The sequence below is a fragment of the Pinus tabuliformis genome, chromosome 2_1, assembly GCF_031772625.1.
Source record: "Pinus tabuliformis cultivar Carrire ecotype Pingquan chromosome 2_1, CPIR1, whole genome shotgun sequence".
Classification (NCBI taxonomy): Eukaryota; Viridiplantae; Streptophyta; class Pinopsida; order Pinales; family Pinaceae; genus Pinus; species Pinus tabuliformis.
The window spans coordinates 462790853-462796797 of record NC_142299.1 but is presented as its reverse complement, the minus strand read 5'-3'; positions in this window follow the sequence as shown (position 1 = coordinate 462796797).

Below are 5945 nucleotides of genomic sequence, written 5' to 3'. Positions count from 1 at the left end.
GAGTTCATAGATCAATTTATAATCACTAGGTTTGGATTGCCATCCGCTTTAATGTTTGATAATGCATCATACTTTTCTGGAAATGCAATGACTGAATTTTCACTTAAAAGAGGATTCAAACTTAAATATTCGGCCAATTACTATTCGCAAGGTAATGGGTTAGCTGAGTCAACAAATAAAAACCTAATCAGAATTATTAAAAGAACAGTTGACCAGAATCAAAAGAATTGGCACAAGGCTTTGATATATGCTTTATGGGCAGATAGGATAACGCAAAAAGCTTCTATCGGCACTTCTCCCTTTAATTTAGTTTATGGGAAATAAGTGGTTCTTCCGACTCACTTAGCCATTCCCTCTTTTTCTTTAGTACAATAAATTGATGAAGTACCCACTTCCTCCTTACAGCTGAGACAAATGGAAATAATTAAATTAGAAGAACAACGATAACAAGCTAAGAAAATGCATGCTCATCATCAAGCACTGGTAAAATCCTCTTTTGATTCAAACGTAATGACCAGAAAAGATTTTCAGATGGGAGATTTAGTTTTAAAGTGGGATAAGGCTCATGAAGAAAAGGGCAAACATACAAAATTTCAAAGGATGTGGCTTGGTCCTTTTCAGATTGTTGAAGTCATAGGTCCATCAACATTTGTGTTACAGGATTTAGCAGGTAAGAGGGATCCTTTGCCTATTAATGGACAAATTCTCGAGAAATATTTTCCATAGAAGATGATTCTTCTATTTTTGTAGAATAGTTTTTCTTTTCATAATAAAACCAGTTGTAAGTGGTTACATTAGGTATTTACGAAAAAGACACCAATTCTCTTTCAGATTTTGAACTTTTCGCTTGTATAAATAGCAAACCTTTTGGAAAATTGATCTTTATTATTGACAGATACAGTTAAAAAAACTTAGCCTAGATATGATACTAGTTTCAACTTCAAAAAATTTGACGAAAGCAACCTTTAGTGAAGAAATTGTTTTATCTCAGTACAATGAAAGGTATCAATAACAAAATAAAGATTCTCTGTAGAACAATTGTTTCCAAAAAAATCTATTATTGTCATCCAGAGCTACCTTAAGGAAACAATGACTTCCTCTCTGCTAAGGAAAATCGCAGCTTTCAGAGGTATAATCCAAGGATACACTATATCCTGAAGAATAAGAGGTCTCATCACGAGCCGGTTTATCATGATCACAGATATTATAACTTGCTGACTTTGCCAATACTGTCCACCACAACAGGGCAATGACTCAAGATTGTTGCAATCAAAAGACAAGGGGTCTCATCACGAGCCAGCTTGTTCAGCAAAGTTATGAATCGAGTGAGTGATTGTGTAATAATTTGGCTACCAAACCAAGACATTGTTCTTTAAGAATAAAAATAAAACCAAAGCAATAAGTGTGGATATGGATTTTTCTTTGAAAGTTGTAGGTCATCTTAAGTAGGATACAGGATCATTGCTGGGTAACAGGTAACCCTATCGAGGCTATAAACGCCTACTAGCAGCAGAGGCTCTACCTACAACAAATGAGCATATTTAAAACTGGTTTACAGAGGAGACTTTATTTTATCTTTACAAGACCAAGTAATGGCTGATGTAAATACAAGGACTAGCCTAAGGAAGCAAATAATTAGAATAGAAAGAGGTTGAAACAAAATATCATTGACAGTTTAAAGCATAATGTACTCTATCTTTCCATAACAAAGTTTAATTTTCTGAAAAATTTTCTGTTTTGGAAGTTTGAAAAATTCAATAGAAAAACAGGGATAACTGGTTCTTCCAAGTGAATCGCCAATTGTTGTGACCACCAAAAACCCCCCTCTTTATTTAGTATTAGCAATAACACTAGGTAAGTGGGGACCCTTAGTAAAAATTCAAAAAATTCAATTAAAACTCATGTATTTTACTCCTTAAGAAAACATCGCATCGCGCGAAGAAGATAGGATATTTCCTTGTGAGTAAAATGATAAACTGCGAGAGTGCGACACGAATTCCATCGCATCGCATGCATTAAGAAACGCTCATATTCGAAAACCTTAAAAAATCGCGGATGGCCGATATGCGACATCGCATATCACAATATCGCATAAAAAAAACACATAATCATTTAACGATTGTAACAATCTGCGATCTTGCGAAAACGCGATACCACGATCTGCGATTTTGCGATCGCGCGATACAGAAATCTGCGATTTTGCGATAAACGTGATCGGGCAAGCCTGCGATAACACATCTTAATGAAAATGCGATAACGCGATACTGCAATGATGCGATGCTGCGATGCGAATCGCAGAAATTGTCCATCGCAAATTTTCCCCGGCTCAACATTCAAGAAAAGCTGTCCATAAACCAAAAATTGGATACGCGCTTTAATGAAAATTAATGAATGATACGCCAAGTGTTAATGAAAGACAGTTTTGTGTTTTTCGAAGAGTTAGTTCACGTCAGGTGGCATGTTTTTGTACATCTGTAGAGCTCAGAGCTTTCTTTTCAATTTTTATTATCATTACTCTCTCCTCATGTGTGAACTGCAGGAATGAAAAACAGAAACGACATGAAGCAATGTGCAGGAAGCAATTAAGGAAAAGGGTAAAGCTCCAATACTCGGAAACAGAGAAGAAATGCCCTCATGAACGGATACCGCATGCAACAGAGCCACAAATTCCAGAGCGCTGTTGAGCTATCCATTACAGATCTTTCAGTCAGAGCCATGGTTTAATGAGTAGTTGAACAATGCTGATATCAACAGGCGATTTAACGCTCAAGGTCAGAAGCTCACGAAAGCAGTATGTTTGCAAAATTTTGAAGCTTATACCCAGTGAAGGAAAAGGCGCTAAAGGCGAAAAACGCACCAGAAAGGCCCAGATCAAAGAACGGAGGCAGTTTCCGATGCGCAATTAGTGCCTAGCACTAATAGTGCATCGCTGAGAAAATTGCTCAAAAAGCAAAGTCTCTAACTGCTTAGTCACTCGTAAGCCTAGAAAACGCAAGAAAGCAAAGGCAGAGGCAATTTGAGGGTTAACCAAGTAGAACTTGGAGCCAGAAGATGATTCTCAAGTATATCTTCTATTTTACTGAAAAGATGGTGCCAGCTCTTGCCATTTCTGTTTGCTTAGCTCAACCAAAAGCGGAAGACAGTCAGCCGACTCTACCCAGGCAAATATTGAATGCTCGCAACATTAAGGAGCAAATGCAGAAATAGTTAGATATTAGATTTAATTTTTAGAAATAGTTTTTCTTAGAAAAAGGGCGGTCATTTAAACCGTATCCTGAATCTGTGTAATTAAGTTATTTAGTTAGTAGTATTTAAACCCTTCTCATGCATTTAGAGAAGGGTCTAGAAATTTATCAAAAACTTGTCCTCAGAACATGCACTTTTGCACCCTCAGAGGAGGTTTTGGTGAATGGATCAAGATTTGTTGATGTTTGCATTTGATATCTGCTACTGATGTTGCACTTTTGTACTCTTAGTAGATGTTAGAGCAAGGACAGATAAATCATTGTTGCTTGAAGCTTATGAGTAGGACCAGTGATAAATGGTACTTTTATCTCTTGACCATTTCTGCTTATATGTTAAAGTGATATACACTTTTAGTTGTTTATATGTTATTGCAGGAATGCTTGAGTTATCATTTGGCACTTTTGTACGGTGGTAGCTATTTATTTATGTGTAATGTATGAACATCTTATTATGCGATATGATGTTCACAACTGTTTTGCCTAACTTTTTATGCGAAATAGTTCATCTTAATTGATTTCCTTTCTTATAATCACTTAATGATCTTTATTACCAGTTGTTATTTGAAATCTCTTTAGATCGCATAATAGAATAATTACATCACGGGTTAGCATAGATTAGATGTGCTATGTTTATTAGATTACAATAGCATAGAGTTAGATTAAAGTTTGAATTAGAATAACTTAGATAAGAACTATTAGATCAGCAACATCCAATTCTACACACACACACCCATAGATTGGGAAACTGGTCCCATTATCCCCAGTCGGACCCGCTATACCAAATGGATAAGGAGCTGCCAACCAAGGTTCGGACGGGCGGGTATCCCCCTTGTTGTCGACCCGATTTTCAGGGCTTCAACACCTACCAAGGAAAATAGTGCTAGGGTTTTGTATCAACTGTTTGGCTGCCAAGTTATTCCTCCTACCTCACATTCCCTTATTCCATTTTTCCCTTGATTTCCCTATTCCCTACATTCACATATCCCTAAATTCACTAATCCCATACCCCAATTCCCATTTCCTAAAATCTCAAACATAAACTCCTAAATCATTCCCTAATTCCCTATTTCCCTAATTAAACCCTACCCCAACAGTCCCTAAATCCCTCACTATTTTCTCCCTCCACAGTCCCTCATATCACTTTTTCCCTTGGTGGCAGAAGTCAAAAAAAACATCACAATCATTTACTTCTCTTCAAGGCAACTCCAAGACAGTTCATCCACTAGCAGAAATGGCATCTGATCCCTCATATGATTATGAAGAGGAGACACACAGTGACTCACCTACAGAGGTACATGCACCCAGGAGACCTCATAAAGGTGACAAAACATTCGGGAGAATCGCCAAGCTGCCCAAAGGAGGAGGGTGGAGTTCACTTCACTTGAGAACGAAGTCAATGCCGATCGGGAGTCATGGCTTGAAAGAGATAATATCCACTTGGAGAGGAGGTTAGAAAAGGCCATCAATGAGAAGAATATGTTGAGAAACCTGTCATATCATTATTTATCGAGGAACATGGTGTGCGAAGCTAGAATCAGGAGCTTGAAGGCAAAATTGAAGAGAGCATCAAGGAAGCAAAAAGAGCATGAAGGAATTCAGATATTGGCTGAGGCTTACTTGGCCCAACACAATGCTTGATGGAGGATACTCAGCCCAAATTTCAAAAAAATTGGGGCACTTTTTGCATTTTTGGAATTTTTGGCACTAAAACATAGAAATTTCTGCTCTATGCGCTGCGCCACCCGGCACTCGCTTTTGATGGAGGCATCATTTTGAGAAAAACTCAACATATTTGGATTTTTCATGAAAAAATATGCATGCTCACAAATGGCCAAGAAATTTTGACAGGTTTTGAGTGACCAAAAAGGTCAAAAACACCCTAAAAATGGCCTTTCTGCCCCTATTTTGACACATAGGAAGTAGTGTTGGGAGAACTGAGCTTTTGAGGGGAAAATGGAGGCCAAATTGAAAAATTCCAGTTGGTTTGGAAAGTAGACAGGAAGACCTTTCCAACAAGCACACTTGTAGTGAATTTGGACATTTGGAAGGCCTCCAAAATTGGATCCAAACAGGCGTTATGCATAGAGAATCAGGCGCGGCGCATAGAGGAAAAATTGCCAGTTTGACCAAGTATTGCTCTGTTTTTCACCCAGCTTTGGCCAGTTTGACTTTTTCACTTTCTTAATGGAAAATTTGTGATGTAATTTAAGGTACATTGATGTATCATGATGTAAATATGTCAAATTTTCACTTATGGAGGTAGATTCATTGGTTAAAATGTTGTTTGAAACTGAATGAATCAGTTCCCTAGTTTCTAGAGGCAAGTTGTTCCACTGCCTGATTTCTAGTTCTCAGTTTAGAATTAGTTGGAACAGCTCCTAAACTTGTGAGCTCAACCCCTAGAGGCTAGGATGAGTTATTCTTTGTCTATATTTTGTGATCTTTCAGTCATTAGCATGGTTGGACTGTTGAGAAAGCCTTGAGCTTCATTGGACATTCATTTCAGCATTTTGACTAAGGAATTGAGACCAGGGTTTGCAGCACTCTTTGGGATCCATGTGGCAATTTGTCTTGGTACAGTGCTTTTCTTTGTAATTTTGAATTTTCTTATATGTCATGTATGTCGTTCTCTATCTTGTTTCTTCTGAACTAAACAAACAAGAGTGTAAGTAGAATCCATTGAAATTGTAGTGCTCTACT